The sequence below is a fragment of the Megascapheus bottae genome, chromosome 8 (assembly GCF_031878675.1).
Source record: "Megascapheus bottae isolate mThoBot1 chromosome 8, mThoBot2.hap1, whole genome shotgun sequence".
Classification (NCBI taxonomy): Eukaryota; Metazoa; Chordata; class Mammalia; order Rodentia; family Geomyidae; genus Megascapheus; species Megascapheus bottae.
This window is the reverse complement of record NC_143516.1, coordinates 62,863,577-62,884,340: the sequence shown is the minus strand read 5'-3', so window position 1 is coordinate 62,884,340 and position 20,764 is coordinate 62,863,577. Positions and strand designations below refer to the sequence as shown.

At 40.8% G+C, this 20,764-nt stretch overlaps 1 pseudogene; it reads left to right on the top strand.

Moving 5' to 3' along the window:
- The first annotated feature begins 523 nt into the window (after positions 1 to 523).
- On the top strand, positions 524 to 1,811 carry LOC150060037 (phosphoglycerate kinase 1 pseudogene; annotated as a pseudogene).
- The last annotated feature ends 18,953 nt before the right edge of the window (positions 1,812 to 20,764 follow it).

Below are 20,764 nucleotides of genomic sequence, written 5' to 3'. Positions count from 1 at the left end.
GTGCCTTTCTTATCTCATTTCAATTGGATTAGTTTAGTGGCTCACCTGTCTTCTTTAGGGCCATGTGTGGTACTATGGGGAAAAATGATTATATTTTAATATAGATATATGCTAGGATATTATTAAATCATTCAACAGAGTTTGCACTTAGCGCTTAAAATATGGAGAGTTTGATCAGAGTTGGGAAAAAATGAAATGATAACACATTATGATCTTAATTTGAAAAAGTATACATAGCTCATACGTCCATGTACAAACAAGTGTGAATATATGCATGTATGTGCACACACTTGTATAAGCAAAAGTTTTAGAAGACAAGAAAAGATACTGAATCATTAGCTTATGGATTTATATAACATAAATTTTCGAAGAGTTTCCAATCATTCTTCTTATACTTTTTTTTCTTGTGAGCTTATATTATTTCCCAGGCTGATTTGCAAGTAATCTCTTATTTATAAGAGTAATAATGTTTGGAGTGCACGTCGGCAGCTTTATCGGCTTCTGTCTCAGTTCTCGGCCTGTGTCACCCTCACAGTATTGCCGAAATGTCGCTTTCTAACAAGCTGACTCTGGACAAGCTGGACGTGAAGGGAAAACGGGTCGTGATGCGGGTGGACTTTAATGTTCCTATGAAAAACAACCAGATAACAACCAACCAGAGGATCAAGGCTGCTGTTCCGAGCATCAAATTCTGCTTGGACAATGGAGCCACTTCAGTTGTCCTTATGAGCCACCTGGGCCGCCCTGATGGTGTCCCCATGCCAGACAAGTACACCTTAGAGCCAGTTGTTGTTGAACTGAAGTCCCTGCTGGGCAAGGATGTTCTGTTCTTAAAGGACTGTGTGGGCCCAGAAGTAGAGAAAGCCTGTGCCAGCCCTGCAGCAGGCTCTGTCATCCTGCTAGAGAACCTTCGTTTTCATGTAGAGGAAGAAGGGAAGGGAAAAGATGCTTCTGGGAACAAGGTTAAAGCTGAACCAGCCAACATAGAAGCTTTTTGAGCCTCCCTTTCCAAACTTGGGGATGTCTATGTCAATGATGCTTTTGGCACTGCACACCGAGCGCACAGCTCCATGGTGGGAGTCAATCTGCCACAGAAGGCTGGTGGATTTTTGATGAAGAAAGAATTGAACTACTTTGCCAAGGCCTTGGAGAATCCAGCGGGGCCCTTACTGGCCATCTTGAGCGGAGCTAAAGTGGCGGACAAGATCCGACTGATCAATAATATGTTGGACAAAGTCAACATGATGATTATTGGTGGAGGAATGGCTTTTACCTTCCTAAAGGTGCTCAATAACATGGAGATTGGTACTTCTTTGTTTGATGAAGATGGAGCCAAGATTGTCAAAGATCTCATGGCAAAAGCTGAGAAGAATGGTATAACAATTACCTTGCCTGTTGACTTTGTTACTGCTGACAAGTTTGATGAAAATGCCTAGACTGGCCAAGCCACTGTGGCTTCTGGCATACCTGCTGGTTGGATGGGCTTGGACTGTGGTCCCGAGAGCAGCAAGAAGTATGCCAAAGCTGTTGGTCAGGCCAAGCAGATTGTATGGAATGGACCTGTGGGGGTATTTGAATGGGAAGCTTTTGCCCGGGGAACCAAGGTTCTCATGGATGAGGTGATAAAAGCCACCTCTAGGGGCTGTATCACCATAATAGGTGGTGGAGATACTGCCACATGCTGTGCCAAAGTGAGCCATGTGAGCAGCGGTGCCAGCTTAGAGCTTCTGGAAGGAAAAGTCCTTCCTGGGGTGGATGCTCTCAGCAGTGTTTAGGACTTTCCTGCCTCTTGGTTCCTGTGCACAGCTCCTAAGTCAACTTAGTGTTTGCATCAACTCCATTTGGCGTTTGCTAAGACCTTTCCCCTACGTCAGGCTTCAGCTAGTGGTCAAGAGATGCAGCCCTAGGAACAGAGAGGTGCACAGCTTTGTAGCTCATCTTTACCTGGGATTTGCCTACATCCTTCAAGATCTCACTTCAAATGTCTTGGTGACTAAACCATGGTGCATTCTAGAGTATATTGATATTTTGCCTCTTATAAAGAAAATGAGCCCTATTAACTTTTAGTGTGTTTTGATGTAGCTTCTTCTGATTATCTTTGTCACTCTCCACTACTTAGCACTGAATCAGTTATGATGAAATTCCACCTGTAGGGAGAACTTGATGATCTATGAAAAAGAGTAATAATGTTTCTTAATATATGTATGTGTAATTATTATTTCTTATTTCGCAGTAGAATTGCAGGTCAACGTCGATTATAAGATTCTGTTTAAACTAAACCCTAGCTAAGGAAATATTATTATCTTCTAATGTTATATGATTTCTGAGCATAGAACTATCAGAGGAAGCTGGGTATAAAGGAGACTTTATATTAAATGCAGTTTATATTATATATTAGGACAGTTTATGTGAAAGAGAAAAAGATGGTATCGAGTTATAAAATTGGAATCATTCCAAATTTCAGGTAGAGGGTAACTCTTACCAAACAGAACAGTAATAATTCAAAGAACAATTGTCACAGTGTGTTTAATACTGGAATTTGAACATCTGTCCTTCATGAAGCTGCAGTCTGCTTTCTCAATAATCCAGGGCAAGTTCTGTTTTCCTGGAATGGGCATAGTTCAGTCTTCAAAAGACCCTCCAGTGGAGCACTCAGATAAACCATGACTGGATTTCTGACCCACACAAGCTATAAACTAGTAAGTTTACATTATTTTAAGCAAAAAGAGAGACATTATGGAGAAAACATTAATAATTCAGGTTACATTTTTATTTACATTTAATACCATGAATGATTGGGAAATGTACTTTCAGATTGATAGGTAATTCAGTTTTCAAATTATTATTTACATTGTAACCATATGCGGCTATAGGTACAGGATTCTGCAAAATTTTTAAAATAAGCATTGTGTAAGAATTGGATGGAGGAGATTTGTATTGTATATCAATTTATGCTATATAGTAATCTAAGTATATCATGAGAAATATATACTATTATTTATTAATTTAGATATGTAAAGTGTAAAAGAAACTCAGATATGTTGTAAATACTAACACACATATACATACACACATACATACACAAACACACACACACACACACACACATTCACACAGTGTTTTGTACCTAAAAGCTTTATTTGGAAACATTCACTAGCACCTCACTACCTTCAGATTTTCTTGAAAAATCAAAGGATAAAATAAAAGAAGACTCATTTTACTGGGAGTGATATTCATACTAAAAGGAGATGGGGAAAGAAAAATGGGTATGCTTTAAGAACTTCTGAAATCATTCAAAGACTCAATAAAAATTTTGGTTATTGTTGAATAATAAACTAGCTTTAACTTAGAAGATTGAGTAGACCTTTCATCAGCACAATACAGAAGCTCATCTTAATGGCAAATGGCTCAGAAATGGCAAAAACTCACTCTGCTCACCCTGTTGACCAAAGTGACTCAGCTAAGGTAGAGAAAGGGGAGCATAAATTCCTCCACTGAACAGGAGTCTGTGGAGCGCTTATAGCCATAGAGAGATGACCAAACAGTCATCACAGACCACAGTGCTTTCTGCTATCTACAAAGGCATACACTTCTGTGAAGTAAACTTCCCATGAATGGAGTTTTGTTTGTCATAAACAAAATCCTCTCTCTCGTTGGCTGTTGTTCTATGATCTTCTCACATTTTTCAAAAATATTTGTAATTCTGTAGAACTATTGTAAACGAGAAAAAGAAGCCAGAAATTAGTCTTGGTCTCCTTTCTCCAAAAGAAAATGGCTTTCATATAATGCAAATCTGCAAACAGAATTTTTTCTTACAGAAGAGATCTTGAAAGGAAATTTTGAAAAATTAAAGAAATTAAATGAAATCAAATACCTTATACACAAAGGAAAAAAACATGCCTAAGAAAAATTTCTTTTCAAATGAGAAATACACACAAAATAAATTTGTGTTAGATGGGAGATAGAAGTACAACAACAACAACAAGATTCATTTACTTCCAGATAGAAAATCTAGGATTATGGGAAGAAATGGTCCTTCTGAATCCACCTGATAACAGACCTACATCCTGAGAAGCATGTCATGGTTTGAGCCTCATTGAGTAAACTTAGACAAATGAGGAGGGAGCAGCCTCTGCCCCATCTAAGCTACCTGCACGTCCAGACTCCATAGCCCATTCTTGATTAAAATGTCCTTGTGCTCCACGTGTGTGTTCATTGTGACAGTATCTTTTCTCTTCCCTGGGTGTCCATGCCAAAATGTGTGACTATATGCAGGTTTTTATCCTTAGCACATGGTGTAGTATCTGGCACCCGGGAGAGAGTTCAGTGTTGAATAAGTGCCTGGATGAGGCATTCACTTCGGTAGCATTTTCCTTTTTAGATTTATTTCCTTCATAGTCTTCCAAAAATAAGACAGTAGAAAGAAAACACCATTCCTAAATATTGAAACACATTGGCAGACTGTTGTGATTCTACCTTTTTGGAGCCTGAAAAGGAACTCCAGAAACATACCAAGCTCAGCAACTACTCAGACTCATCTGCTCCGTTCCCTCGACATAACAGTGTAATTGTCACAAGTCATTCCAGGCCTGTTTCTACCCCTTCAAGGTGCCGATTGCATTTATTATTGAATTTTCAATCCTAACAAAGTATCACTCAAGCTACCCCATCAACTGTATAAAATAATTCTATTCACTAACTCAGAATAAAGTTAAAAAGTAATGTATCTAATATTCATGGAGTAATTGCATGTTCGATAAATCTATTCTCATTTGAGTCTTTAAAAAAATTCTCCAGTTCCCATTTTACAAATGAGAAGTCTGATGCTCAACAAGATAAGTAATTTGGTCAAACTTAGAATAGATGGACTTTGAATTCTCTTGAGGCTTTGGTTCTTTCTTGCCTGTGATTGAACTAGTTCATCTCCCACCTCTTCCATCAAGATGGTTCCCCACCCTTTATCTTCATTTTAACTGGGAAGACATTTTATAATGTCTTAGTAGAAAAGTTGCAGGGGGGAAAATCCTGGCTATTTCCTTCTATTGATTATTCTTCTGGAAGGCAGTATTAGTCAAGAGTATGCCATGTTCAGGCCCGCAAAGGAAATTAAAAGACAAACATTCTCATCAGTTATGGTGCATGCTGCACCAGATAGCCACCTTACCCCTGACCAACACAGGCACCTCCCTTCGCTAATGAAGACCAATCTCCCCCCTTTCTTCTGTGCTGGCTGGCATGGCCCACGGCTGTCCTCCCAGAGCCAGTTCATTTCAAAGCCAGCCCATTCTTCTCCTTTATATTATGACTGCTTTCAAGGAGGAAGGAGGCTTGGAGAAAAGGAAGCAGCTATAGGCTGTGTAAATAGAGTGTCATTCAGAGTGGAGAGTGAAGTAAGCTTAGAGGAAATTTGAAGTTTTTTTGTTTTTTTTTTTACTCAATAGTGGTGATTATAAGGTTAGAATCATATAACCATTGTTCTTGATTATGTGAGACAAAGATAATACAAGCCAACAGGGCAAGACAGAAATCACTATCAGTGTGTACCCAGGGGCAAAAAAAAATGCCTTCTGAAGATTAATGTCTCCTTTGAAGGCAAACACAAAGTAATTAAATTCTACTTCCTCCTCTGTGTGACTGTTGTTTTCATGGTCTCTTCTACTTCCAGTTAAGCTTTCTCTAATCCTCAAATTGGACTGTGCATGGAAATTTCCAGAAAGCATGGTCAAATGCAGATTCTGACCCAAGGGGTTAGCTCATGGGGGACCTGGGAGCCTTTTTCCCAGGGTTCACCAAGGCATGGGCCTGGATGTCCTTCCCACGACACAGCGCTGGTTGCCGGACACGGCCAGCAAAAGGAACCAGAAGATCCATCCCTTTAATAAGGCATTTTTGAAGAATATTCCTTACTTCCCTTGCTTAAAAACTCTCCAGTTTAGGTCTATGAGCACTGACATTGCACATCAGATCGACTTCAGAGAATCTACTCTGCTTGGCTCTTTTAAATAAACTTTTTAAAAAAGTTGCTGACTTCTGGAACTTGAGAACAGTTACTTCCTCAAATGTGGTCTCTATTGATGTAAACAGTTTTTAGAAGAGTCTTCTACCCTCTGGGGTGTACTACAATTACTGGTAACACTTTTTTTTTTTTTTTTTTTTTTTGTCAGTCATGGGGCTTAAACTCCTGGCCTGGGTGCTGTCCCTGAGCTCTTCAGCTCAAAGCTACCACCCTACCTCTGGAGCCACTTCCAGCTTTCTAGAGGTTGATTGGAGATAAGAGTCTCACAACTTTAGTGCCCAGGCTGGCTTTGAACCATGATCCTCATATCTCAGCCTCCTGAATAGCTAGAATTACAGGTGTGAGCCACTGTACCCAACACCTGATAACTTTTTTTTTTCTTTTGCCAGTTCTGGGCTTGAGTTCAGGGCTTGAGCAATGTCCGTGGGCTAGAGCTATATCACTTGAGCTGCAGCACCACTTCCGGCTTTTTTATATGTATGTGGTGCCGAGGAATTGAACCAGGTCTTCTTGCATGCTAGGCAAGCCCTCTACCACTAGGATAAACTCCCGGCCCCCCTGATAACTTTTTTAAGTGGAGAAAAAATATCTGTTGATTTTGCTGAGTTTTTACAAATTGTGTTGTGTGTCATCTAAATTGTGGATTTGTTTTATTTTAATTGGAATGTGGATCCATCCCTGGCTCACGTCTACTGAAGAGCTATGCCTTCTGCCCTAATCCATGGATTTTAAGATAAAAATGCATATACCAGAATTTCGGAATTTTTTTTGCAAGCAGTAATAAAATCCACTCTAGCCATGAGTAACTTATTCTAAGACATGCATATATGAAGGAAACATATTTTTCTCCTCTTTCAGAAGCATCTGCCTGAAAGAAATGCTGATATAATAAGATTTGCATTTGGAAAATCAATTTGTGTCTTTACTCAATGATTCGGTAGGAGAAATGTGAATCTTCTCATTTCCTGGTTTGGAAAATGAAGGCACCAAGAGATCTTACTCTGAGATGATATAGCCATCCACTCCACGGAAGAGGAAGGAAGTGAGCCCACACACTGAGGGCAGAGTTTCTCCCTCTGACCAGGATGCCCATCTGATTCGCTCCCATCCAGTTTAACTTTCCTGTCCCTTAGGCTTCCTGCCTCTGCACCTGGGATAGTCCCTTAACAATTCGATCTTTTGGGTTGCTGGAATATCCCCGACATTTAGTAACTCAGCTCTGCAGTGAAATGTGAAGCCTTGAGTCTTAGCTGTCCTATTTTTATCTATGGTCCCTCAGTCTGGATTCTGGTATTTGTGCAAACTTTATCTATTGTTTCTATCTGTCACACCCAGCATTTATAGCCAGGCCTCAAGAAACACAGTCTTGGCAATAGATTCCCAAGTCCCAGAGAGATGCATCAGAAAGGCTCCATCTCCCTATGGTATTTGGCTAGAGGATTAGCCAGCATAGAAACAGTTCCCTGGGGTGGAGCCACTGATGCTGAAGGAGATGCATTTGACCTCATGATTTCCATCAGAAAAAAAAAGAAATAGCCCTCTGCCAAACTCACAGCTTTGTCTCCCCTGGCCCTTTCTGGCACCTAAATCAGGAAAACTGATCATTTGTCACTTCCCAATCTCCTCCAATCCAAGCCTAGAAGGAAGAACAAGTGAACTGTTTTAACTGTGAAACTTGGTGGTCTCCAAGCCATAACTTCAGAGTGAAATATAGGGGGAAGACCCTAGATGTTCAACTACATTAAAACTTTTGAGTTTCATCTCATTTAATAAAAGCCCTTGAGATTCTTCTCTCTGCTTAACCACCAAAAATAAATTAATTAATTAATAAGAACTGGAAGTGGAGCTATGGCTCAAGTGGTAGAGCATTAGCTTGGAGCAAAGAAGAGCAGGTGACATGGAAGAACTGGTTTCCTGTGAAGCAGAGGGACTGCAAACATGAAATATCCTTGGTAAGGATCCTTCAAAGGAAAGGTTCATAAATAGAAAGGAAAACTATTTTAATGCCTAGTAATTAGGTATTCCATGGAAACCTATAGAATATGTTCAATATTTAATATTTTGAAATTGAAACACTTAATCATACCTTTAGATGTGAAGTGACCCAGATCTAGGCCTGCAGAGTTGCCTCGAAACCTTCTGTGGAAAAATACCTAAATTCACAGCCACACATTACTGGGTTTGTAACTCTTTCTAGACATGTCCCTCCCACCCATCCCCAATTTTCCTCTTTCTCAGGAAGTTTGTGATAAATCAAGAAGAGCTGACTCAGTCAGGAAGAGCCAAGACTGGCCTCAGGGACACTGAGTAGAAGCCAGAGACCCTAACACCATCTACAAACACAAAACAAATGAGGGCGGTGGTTTGCAAATATGTCACCAGTCTTACCTGAGAACTCACTAGAAAGGCAAATCTTGAAGCTCCTCTAAGAGGGATCTGATCTTCACCCTGTGACAGAAGGAAGGTGATAGTTCAGAACAGCTCAGTCACTAGCCCTCACAAATGCCCCACACGGGGTAGCTTAAAGAAAAATTCCTCAGATTCAGAATACTGGGTCTAATTGGCACCATTCTGGCAATGTGGTTGATGTTTGGGAACTGGGCCTGACTGGTTCCATCTTGGCTTCTTGGTGGATGAGGGTGAAGTCACCCCCCAGGTGATGGGTGTTCCTGAATTCCTAGGGCAGGGGTAGAGCCTTGGACAACAGGTTAATGGACCTGCCAGACCTGTGCCATAAACTCAGGAGATTCTGTCATCTCTCCCACTCTCTATGACTCTGACCCCAACCAAAACCTCCACTGCAGTTTTGCTCGATGCCATGTGTCTCCTGCCTCAGATCAAATCACCGTGCTGCCCTCTTCACAATCCGTCTGGTTTCCTGTGATTGATTCTCTGCTTTTCCTTTACTCTACTACCATCATGATTCAGTTTCCTAACCGTATTAAGTGTATTTGAGCCTGCAAGGTTTGGGGGGACATGTGTCTGCTTGCAACTGCTGCCTTTCCTACAAACATTCCTGATTTGACCTCTCAGACTGTGGCTTCTCTGTATTCCCCATATTCCCGTATAATATTCACAGTTGCAGAGAACAGGAATCTGAAGTCCATGGGTAGTTTGGTTTCTTCTGAAGCATGTCTCCTTGGCTTGTAAATTGCCGTCTTTTCCCTGTCCTCACATGGTTCTTCTTCATTGTGTCTATCTTTGTCTTGATTTCCCCTTCTTCAAATGACCACGTTTTAAATTTTTTACCCCCTTTAAAGTTGTTATCTCCAAATATAGTCACAAGGTGAGGTATTTCAGGTGAGGAGTTTAGTGTACAAATTTTAGAACTTAAGTTAAAAACTCACAGCATCAAATAAGCTCAACTAAGCCTAAAGTCCTAGATGTGGGACCAGACATAAATATTTCTTAACAGATTGTGTGGGATACAAGTGTGCACCCAGGTCTGAGACTCACTCACCAGTTATCACAAGTGATAGGCAAACAGCTGGGCAAACAGCTGGACAGGTGTCAGAAGTTTACTCACCAGAGACTCCCTGCTGTAGCCAGGTCCAGGCCAGCATGTCACAGCAATATTAGAACTAGACCAGGCAACTCTGGACCAAAACAGCCTACTCAGCACAGCCTCTGTGCCTGAGCAATCAGGCTAAAAACTCAGATAGCAGGGTGAGGAATACATGAAAACCAGGTCAATAAGAAAGAAACAAAGCACACAGAATGCAGACCTTAGCTTAGAACACAGCTGTGCTAATCCACACAGGGTTTGACTCTAGGAGTACAGATTTCTGGCCAGGAACTTTTGATTATGAAATAACCCAGATGACACCTCATGGCTTGGACAACAGATACATTGTGCCTCTTAATACCGTGGAGATATCTTTTTTTTTTACAGTGTTTTACAGAAATGGAAGAGAAAAGACAAAGAGCAACCCTAGGACATCCATCTTGAAGATAACACTTGTGTCCACAATTGCAGTGCTGTGTGAAGAGCCAGCCAATTCCTGGCTAATCCTTGTGCTTCTACTTTCTGTCAGGGTAGAGAGTCTCACAGAGACTTCCTCAAAGCAGATAACCTCTGCTTTGCTCTCCCTCCCAGAGACGAGGCCACTTGTGTTCCGATGGTCATTATTAGCTTGATTTTTCAAACACAAAAATTAAAGGACTTTTGCCAAGAAACAAATGGAAGAACACACCAGCTCTTTGAAATCTCCTTGCCCCATCCACACCTGGCTCAAAGACCAAGAATTACAGGGAACCCCCCTGAGTAATGATGCTATCGATTCCCTACTAATCGGATTTTTCTTGAGTCCGGCAACAGTGAAGTGTTTACAAGCCTTCTCTTTGCAAAACAACTCAAAAGTCATTCTCGGCAGAGAAGCTAGAAACCAGAAAATCAATAATGCAGGAACTGCTAGAAGGATTTCCATCTGCCCAGTGAGGCAGTTGTGTATTTATAGAAAAGCTGGACACTCCAGTTTAGTGTGGTAATGACATGGTATGGCAAGTTCAAAGACTGGCATGGTTGGACACAGCCTTGAATTATACTCATCATAAATGGCCTCTAGTAGGGAAAGCCTGTCATTTAAGGCGATTGCTCTGAATGCTAAAGCCCAGGTCATTGTACCAAATACTTTTCACCAGCTCTGTTTGTGGGGATTTCTTGTAAAAAGGAAGGAAAAACACAAAGGTTCTCTTCAGGAAACTTGAAAGAAACAGGAAGTAAGCCTCATTCGCTTGTAACTACATAAGAGAGATTTTACACTCCACCTGAACCTTAGATGCTTTATGGACTATTTATTACAAAGGCACAGACGTTTCAAAGGAATACGTGATAAATGGTTTCTTCCCTCGATAACAATTTTCCCCATATTCGTTTCACACATCGACCCTCATTATATCTGCTATGAACTCTGGGAGGAAATTGTATACTCCTTAACTGAAATTTCATACTAATGTTTATCACTGAGTGGAAGCCAGGAAACCCAGACTCAGAATGTCAAGCTGAGCCAGGCTCATGCCTGTAATCCTAGCTACTCAGGAGGCTGAGATCTGAGGATCACAGTTCAAAGCCAGCCTGGGCATAAAAGTCCGTGAGACTCTTTTTTTTTTATTGTAATTAGTAAAAGGGTTACATGATATTTGCCAGATAGAAGGTGCATTAATTCACATACATTGATACCCTTTCACATGTCTTGGTACGTGTGAGACTCTTATCTCCAAGTAACCACCAGAAAACCAGAAGTGGCACTGTGACTAAAGGGATAGGGTGGCAGCCTTGAGCCAAAGAGCTCAGGGACAGTGCCCAGGCCCAGAATTCAAGTCCCATGACTGAAGAAAGAAAGAAAGAAAGAAAGAAAGAAAGAAAGAAAGAAAGAAAGAAAGAAAGAAAGAAAGAAGTCAAGCTGCTTCTCAGGGAACACCTCAGAGAATGACTGTTACCCCAGTGATGCAACCCAACAACCCTTGTCATTGTTCGTGGGACAGCTAGAGATGGCCATTAGACAGGTGGCTGCTTCAAAGTCCATGTCTGGAGATGTATGCAACAATTCCTTTTTAACCACCAAGTCCATATTCTTTCAGGAACTAGCCACCTGTGTGACAGAACTAAGTCCTCAGCGCGTTTGCCATTGTCATTGTGGTTTTATCGGCTCACTCTGATATAGTCCTAAGGAGATTTATGTCCAGTGATGTGCTGGTAGTGATTAAAAACTGACTGTGCAAAGAAACCGGGTTGATTTTTAGACTTCAACCATTTGCACAGTGCAATCCCTACCCTCACCCCCACCCCCATGGGAAGTTCAGAGAAATAACAGGAAAGCTACATTTCGGCTGGCAACTCAGAACCCCGGCTCTTGCTTCCGTACTGAGAATCAGTGAAGGGTATGGAATCCAGGCAATTCTGTCTCTTCTGTTGTGGAATAAGGGAGTTGATGGAGAAAATAAAAATAAAAATCAGTGCTTTCCTAGAACAAAAGCATTACCTTTGAAGTCAGATAACTACTGCTCCAGTTTCTTTCATTATTTTTTACTGTGTGACTAACTTCATTTTAGAATGTCTTGCTTTTAAACCTAGATACATAAGGCCATATAGGATGAGGCTAATGAAAGAACTTACAGGATATAGAAACAAAAGCCATATAATGAGTTATTGTTGTCCTTAATGAACTATGTTATCTCTCATCTCTTTTGCTGTCCCTTGGTTATCTCATATTGTTACAGTATTTCACCTTGTTGCTTATTTGAAATAGGATAGGGAAGGGGGAAAATCAAGATAAGGGGTGGAGGTGGGGGAGGGAAATGGGGACCAACGCATGAGAAAGGGTATCAATGTTTGTGAAGTAATGCTCCTTCTATCTGGTGAATATAATGTAACCCTTCAATTAATTACAATAAAAATATATGAAAAAAAGAATGTCTTGCTTTTTTACCCCTTTGAATTCTTCTCCTTTCATAGAACTGGCTTTGCTTTGCCTTTGCTCTCTTAACTGTTGCACTAAGCAGCCTTCTGACCCTAGCTTGATAAGACCACTGTACAGAACTCCATCAATTGCTGAAGCTCTCTTAGCTGTTGTTCCTCTCTAAGAACAAGGCTGGGAGGCATGACAGGAGAGTTCTAGCAACAGATTCCTTGGAGTAGATCAGAGCTCTGCCACTGTTAGCTAGGTAAAAGTTTAAGCTAATATTTCAAGCCTTTCATATCTTCCTTGATAAAAGTATAGTTACCATACCCAACTCATATGGTTGCTATAAATATTCAAACCAGATATAAAACACCCATATACTGCCTGACATATGCTAAGCATGCAATCCCAGCTGGTTATTTGTATTATGATGGGGCTATTTTAAGCATCCAATAACTCAATATAGGTAACTTCTATTTGTGCCTCAGGATTCAATCCCTAATTTCTGTACCCCTTGTAAATCCTATGAAGATAATAGGAAAGGCTTCTATTAAAGGATTTCCAATGGGAATAATAGAAACCACAGAAACAGTTGGGCTACTACCAAGGGAAGGCTTCATGTATCTTTCTTATTCTAGAGGCATGATTTCTATCAGATGACTTTTCATGGGACTCTTCTTACAACACACTTGTTTGCAAGAGGATAGAAGAGTTTCACATACTTTCCTGCTAGGGCTAGCTTCCAACTGCCATCCTCTTATCTCAGCTTCCTGAGTAGCTAGAATTACAGATATGAACTTCTAGCACTGGGCCCTGCACTTTATTATTATTATTATTATTATTTTATCGTTGTGACACACTAGCCTAGTTTGCTTCTGCTTTGTTCACTCCATTGTAAATAGTCAAATTCTAGGTGATTGGAGCGTGCAATCTTCCTGCCTGAAACCCAATCAACAGAATGCATGTCAGAGTACTGCAAGACATTATAATGAGTGCCCGTGTGTTTGTCTCTACATCTCTAGCTGCTAGCAGTGTAGAGGACTTGAAAGAACTAAAGTGAACAAACAACAACAAAACAACTCTACCCCTGATTCAGATCTGGAAACAAAGAAAAACAAAATGCACTGCCAGCTAACTACACGTCTCCTACAGAACCCTTGAGGCTTTCCAAATCTACTGCTGCTCCATCACCTACGCTTTCTCTTATAGTGAAGAAGGTCAGTCCTGGCCTCCAGGCACCCAGCACCTTCCATATCTCATCCTGCTTCCATCTCATCCTGTTTCCAGCTTCTTGCCCTGCCCGTGCCTGGTAGTGACCGTCACCCACACACGGAATCCAGCACAGCAGGTGGGAAAGATGTGGATGCTGGCTTGGCATCGCAGAGATGAACTGTGGGTCTAGGAGGGTGCCATGGAGCGACAATGGTGCCCCTGAGCTTGGGCAGAGGATGCTAAACTAGAAGTGGGGTTGGGGACTCAAGAGCAAGGTGCTGTGGGTTGTATTAAATTTCCAGTTGAAAAGAACCATCTGCAACTTGGAGCTGGGATCAAAAAAGGAAAGGATGAGGAAGACTTGCCATGGGCAGGAAAAGGCACACTACGTGAAACACAAGGAATCAGAATCATATCACCCGAGGAAGAGCCTGTTGTTTCCCAAAATTGGGTTTCTTACATGCAAGTCACAAAGAAAGAAGGCTCTCTAGAGAATGAACCTAATCCCATGCCAAGCCTCCTGAAAAGAACATGTGTGAAGAACCCAGAAAGAAGAAAGAAAGAGAAAGATGCAAGGAAAGAGGAAGGGAGGAGAATTCCAGATGCATTCTTCTCAGCTGGGACCTTTGATGTGAGGGTGCTATCAGGCATACTGTAGCCTGAAAAGTCAGAGCAGGGGCCTCTATGCGTGCTGGGGCTTCTCTTCCTCATCCATGTGGAGTATTGTCCACTCATCACATCTTCCCCAAGTCACTTTCCTGGGAGAACTAAATTTTAATGTTCCAAATTATGGCTCACATGCACATTCTGTTTAAAGTCTTAGAGGGGAAATCTCACTGCCATGTAGAGGGATGATTTGGAAATCTTGTGTCATTTTTACCATTGCATAGGCCTTCAGATACCACCCATTAGAAGGCAGCAAGGAGTCAGACAAGGCTGGACAGAATGGGTGGCTTTGCTGTGGCTACTATTTTATTTTTGCTTGCTTCCTTTTTTTGCCCATCCTGGGGCTTCAACTCAGGGCCTGGGCACTGTCCTTGGGCTTTCTCAAGGCTAGCACTCTCTCACTTGAGCCACAGCACCAGTTCTGACTTTTTCTATGTATGTGGAACCAAGGAATTGAACCCAGGGCTTCGTGCGTGCTAGGCAGGTACTCTACCATTAGGCCACATTCCTGACCCTACCATTTTATTCGTTAGTCACTACTAGTTTCTCTGAGGACTTTCTAGTACTTTCTGTTCTTTGACTATATTTCTGATCCCAAATCCCTGTCTGAAAACTAGCTTGCAACTCTTTTATGCTCTAGAAGCCACCAGGAAATAAGAGATATCCAGCAAAGAGTGGAAAGTGAGGGGGCGAGAGCATAGCTTTCTCTTTGTTTATTCTGAGCACTCAGCAGAACTCTGGACACACAGCAGATAGTCAATAGATATTTGTGTAGTGAATAAATAAATGACTAAGTACTGATTTGTAGAATAAGTTTTCTTTTTCTAAAAAAAAATTGCACCTTGTCCTCTTTATGACCCAAGATCAGAAACAAGTTACTTTAATGAGTAAGTGGTGTTTTAAAGAATTAGTATTTCCCTTCCCTAAGCATATTTTATAAGCATTGTTCACAAATGCAGTAGTGGCACTCACTGAACATCATGTGGAAAATGAACTATACAACCTGTGGTTGGGGACAGGAGGGAAAACCTGGGAGAGAGCCAGGGAAGGAGAGACACTTTCCAAAAAGAAATGCAGCCATTACCTGACTTATGTAACTGCAACCCCCTCTGTACTACTTTTATTCATACATACATATACATGAAACTTTACCTCTATAGCTCCCTGCACCTCCCTGCACTGCCCTGTGCCTACACTCACTTTTGCTAAGCTTCCAGGTTAAAGTCCCTTGTTATTGCCATTTCCACTGGAAGCCTAGTTCATTTCCAGCTGTGATCTATATTGCAGTAACCCATTTGACAGCCTGGCCTACTTTCTCCTTATGATAATTGATGCCAATGTGGCAGGAAACCATCCACTGGAGTAACTGGTGGAGAAGTTTCAGTTTTCTTTTCATAGATCTCTCAGTCTTGATCACGGAAGAAAGCAAGGTTGGGTTGGCCATTTCAAAGAAAGGAACTATTTGGAGAGGAAAAAAAAGAAGAGGAAGAAGAAGAAAAACTTTCATCTTGAAACTATCAAAACAGGGAGCCGTTGGATCAAGACAGCATAATTTGAAGTTTGAGTTTATGATTCCATTTCTCCTGCCCTAATGGGTTCATGGACATTGACTGGAATGAGCAAACAATGGTTCTGATGAATGAGTTTATTGGCTAATTAATAAAACATATGGTAAGCTTCCTATGCCAGAAGTATTTGGACCAAGGAAAAGCAAATGAAAATCAGGAATAAATAAATGATGGGCTGTGAAAAGAAATGTTTTTGAAGGAGAACAGAAAAGCCAACTAATTAGGTTCTATTGATCTGGAAAAGAGGAAAGCCCTGTTCTAATCTAGACACATTTGCTCACAAGTAAACTCAAGTGGGAGATGAACAATTCATGTCCTCATTAAAACTCAACGAAGGCCCATTCAGTTCTTCACACTCTTCTGTAAGGATTCACAGCTTTCTAGGAAAAGTTCATGCTATAAAATTAGTGAATGGTTTACAAAGGGAGAAGTAGCCACATTCACATCACTCTGCAGAAGTGGGCCAGGCTATGCTGGCAAACAACAGCAAGCCATATATACAGAACTTCACACTCAGCACATTCAAGTTGAAATGATTCTCAACTATAGCTTTTTTTTTTTTTGCATCAGTCCTGGGCCTTGAACTTGGGGCCCAAGCACTGTCCTTGGGCTTTCTCAAGGCTAGAGCTGTACCACTTGAACCACAGCACCATTTCTAGCCTTTTTTCTGTATATGTGGTACCAAGGAATCAAACCTGTATCTGCGTGCATGTTAAGCAATCACTCTAACCACTAAGCAAAACTCCAGCCCCTTGTTCTTTATTTCAGTATGTGCTGTTTCTTTTGTGTGCCAGTCCCTGGGCTTGCACTCTGGGTCCCAGCATCCTCTGTGATGAGCTGTGACTCAAGTAACAGAGCTCTACTTCCAGTTTTTAATTGGAGATAGAGTCTCATGGACTTGGCTGCTCTATCTGGCTTTGAACTATGACCTTCAGATCTCTGCTTTCTGGGTAGGTAGGATTACAGGGGTGAGCCACCAGTGCCTGGCTTCAAAATGCACTTTTATTTTATTTATTAATTATGATTATTTTAAGATTTTATTCAAAATGTACTTTTAATGTGGCTGGTCACTTCACCAGCAAGAGGGTGGATGATCTACCAACAATCAAACACTATTGCCTGGAAGTGTCAGGAAGGACCTGACACCATTTCTGTAACTCCAAAGTGCTAGGGAGCTGCCATCAAGAATATCTCTAAATCCAGTCTCCTTGGTCTGTGGCTCCTGCCTGGCAATTCCAGGGTGTTGAGTCCAATCAAAGCTACACTAGTTTCCCATTTCATCCATGCTCCCCCACTGAGAAATACTGTGGGACTTGCAGATGGAGGGACTGTTGAGGAGGGCTGAGCCCAGGGGCCAGCAGGTGTCTGTATTTAAAGGCGGGGCCCCAGAGTCCTTTTCACCACAGTGGATGTCTGTGTGGGCCCTGCAGCACTACTGAGAAGGTGAGCTTTGATTAGAGCTCAGACAGCGACATGCTGGTGCTGTTTTGTGGAACCATTTCAAAACTGGTTTAAGTTGACTTTGGAATGTGCACAATGGTTTACATCAGCTCTGTAAAGAAAGCCTACACAAAAGACTTGACCCTGGGACACACAGGCTACTGATTAAACTTGCTTTCAGAAAGGGGCACACATGTAATTCTCTTTAAACAAAATTTACTCTAACGAAAGTTTCCAATTGTATAAGGCAATTATAGCTTTGACTTCTCACTTGCTATGGGACTCTGGATGGAATTGATTTAAGCAGGATGCCGGTAGCTGTACTTTACAGTGTTGGAATTTACCAACAAATTTTTAAGAGTGCAATACTAGCTGAAAGGTTGAGGCAACAGTACAGCGGCAGAGCATAAACAAAGCCAGGAGTTCATTTTCCAGAACCACAAGAAAACAAAGGAAGAAAGAAAGAAAGATAGAAAGAAAGAAGGAAGGAAGGAAGGAAGGAAGAAAGAAAGGAAGAAAGAAAGAAAGAAGGAAGAAAAGAAAGAAAAAAAGAGAAAGGAAGGAGGGAAGGAAGAGAAAGAAAGCAAGGAAGGAAGGAAGAAAGAAAAAGAAAAGAAAGAAAGAAAGAAAGACAGGAATACAACTACAGGAAGACTCCCTGGATGAAGTGTCACTCATCAGGTGCCACTCCTCTCTCAACCTACAGATGTTCCAAAGGAATATTATCAATATAAAATAAGCATATTTGGGGCCGGGAGTTTGGCCTAGTGGTTAAAGTGCTTGCCTAGCATGCATGAAGACCCGGGTTCGATTCCTCGGTACCACATACATAGAAAAAAAAAGCCGGAAGTGGTGCTGAGGCTCAAGTGGTAGAGCTCTAGCCTTGAGAAAGTCCAAGGACAGTGCTCAGGCCCTGAGCTCAAGCCCAGGACTGGCAAAAAAAAAAAGCATATTTGTGGGAATTTCTATTTTTATGACTTCCTATAACAAGGTGGGCAAATAATAAACTTATTTCTAGACTTTCTGTGTCATAGTATGTAAAATCTCCAGGTTTAAACAAAAGCTTGAGACATACACTGAGGAGCAAGAAATGATGACCTATATTATCTTTGGAAACTAATGTCAAATTTACTATACAAAGATTTGAAAGCAATTATTATCTATATCAAAGAACTGAAATAACCTTTGTTTGGAGGACTGCAGCATGAGAATATCTCGGTGAAAAGAAACTATAATGAGATTAAAGCTGGTGAAATAATCCAACATCAAATCTAGAATTAAAAAGTATAATAACTGAAAGAAAAAAAACAGTATAGATGTGTAACCAGATTTGAACTGGCAAAAAAAAAAGAATGGGTGATTCAGAAGTTAAGTCAATGACGTTTTCATGATCTGAAGAATAGAAGAATGAAGATACATAAGAGCATTCCAGACAGCTGTGGGAAGTTTCTGTGAAATGGATTTAAGAGATATAAGTGTTTCAGAACAAGAAGAGGAGGAGAATGGGGAAGCAAAGAAGATGTACAAACAATAGCTGAAACCCTCCCAAATCTGATTCTACAATGTAATAAACACTCAAATCTCAGAATGAATTCAACTCAGGTAAACTGAAAAGACTCATAGCAAGAATTACCGTAACCAAACTGTGAAACAGGAAGATGAAGAGGGGCTCTGACAGGCCATGAAGAATTTCTCCAGTACCGGAAAATGGCAATGACATTAGCAGTTGCTTTCTCATCATAAACACTTATGTCAGAAGGTAGCAAGATGACATTCAAGGTAGTGATGGGAAATGACTGTTAACCAAGCAACACTTTCTCTTCCAAAGGACAGGAGAAATGAAGGCATTCTCAGTTATACAAAACCAGCAACAATTATCACCATGGTCAAATATCTCCTAACAAATTAGACAATCTAAGTAAAATGAGAGCATTCTTAGAAAGACAAACAAAATAGACTTCTCTTTTTCAAATAGCTAATCTGTGTATCTTTTTATCATTTCATCATAAAAATGGAATGTTGACATTTTACATCACCCATAGTTTTCCCATATGGATTTTCTAAATGACTGAACTCATATTCGATGTATTTTGCAGCAACTACACACTGCTTTAATTATTATAGTTTATGGGATAAACTATCTCCATTATAACTTTGGTAATTATTGCTTACCTCTCATCACCTGTTTCATTTTCCAACTTAACTTCAGAATCCTTTAGTCAAATATGAAAAGACCAAATTGTGAGGACTTGAATTCATAAATTAATCTCAAAAGAATGTATCTCTTCATAGTATGAAGTTTTTTATTAGAAATTCTTAAGGTTTTTTTTCTTAGATCTCATAGGTAAGACTATATTCCTATAATTCTTAGTGTATTTATATTTTGTGCCACCACTGTACATGGGAGATATGGCATGTATTTATACATGTAAGTAAATATAAAAGATAATAGATATACACATATATGCATATATATGTATATAATTTGCTCCTCCTGCAGCTTGAACTCAGGGCCTGTGCACTGTCCCTAAGTTTTTGTGCTCAGGACTGGCACTTTACCACTTGAGCCATAGCTCCACTTCTAGCTTTTCAGTGGCTAATTGGAAATAGGAGTCTGGGCTGCTTTGAACTTCAATCTTCAGATCTTAGCCTCCTAAGTAGTTAGGATTACAGGCATGAGTCACTGGCTCCCAGCAAGATTTTTTAATTATATTTTCCAACATGCAGGAAAACTATTGATTTTAGTATATATTTTTAAACAGGCCACCTTAATAAGCTTCAGAGAGGATAATGGAGAGGAAAGAGCTGAACTATCAAGAAATAAGATATCTACATGGCTATATAGTAGTAAGTTGCCATCGTCATTGTCAAAATTTCCTCTAAAAGTCGGTCGTGGTGGCTCACACCTGTAATCCTAGCTACTCAGGAGGCTGAGATCTGAGGATCATGGTTCAAAGGCAGCGCAGGTAGTAACAATCCATGAGACTCTTATCTCTACTTAACACCAGAAAATCAGAAGTGGCACTGTGGCTAAAAGGGTAGGGCAGTTGCCTTGAACTGAAGAGCTCAGGGACAATGCCCAGGCCCAGAATTCAAATCCCACAACCTATAAAATAATAATAATAATAAATACACAAATAAAACTTCCTCTAAAGAAAATTCTAGTAGCAAATGTCCTTTACTGGCAAAAACCAAAGCAACGTAATCCAGTAATCACTTCAAGAATCACAGCTGGTGATCAATTTTATCATGGGAATGCAAAGTTCATTTCATACATTGATCAACAGGTACAAAACTCAATCAGTATAACCCCTGGGGAGTGTGGCTGGGGGGAGGGGCAGGGGAAATCCCAAGTGTGACCTTTGGAACCTGAGCACAGGTGACTGATTACAAAGCTTTACCTGACAGGCCTCCTGAGGCACCAGTCCTCCTCACCAGTGCTGAGTGCTGCCTCCCTCCAC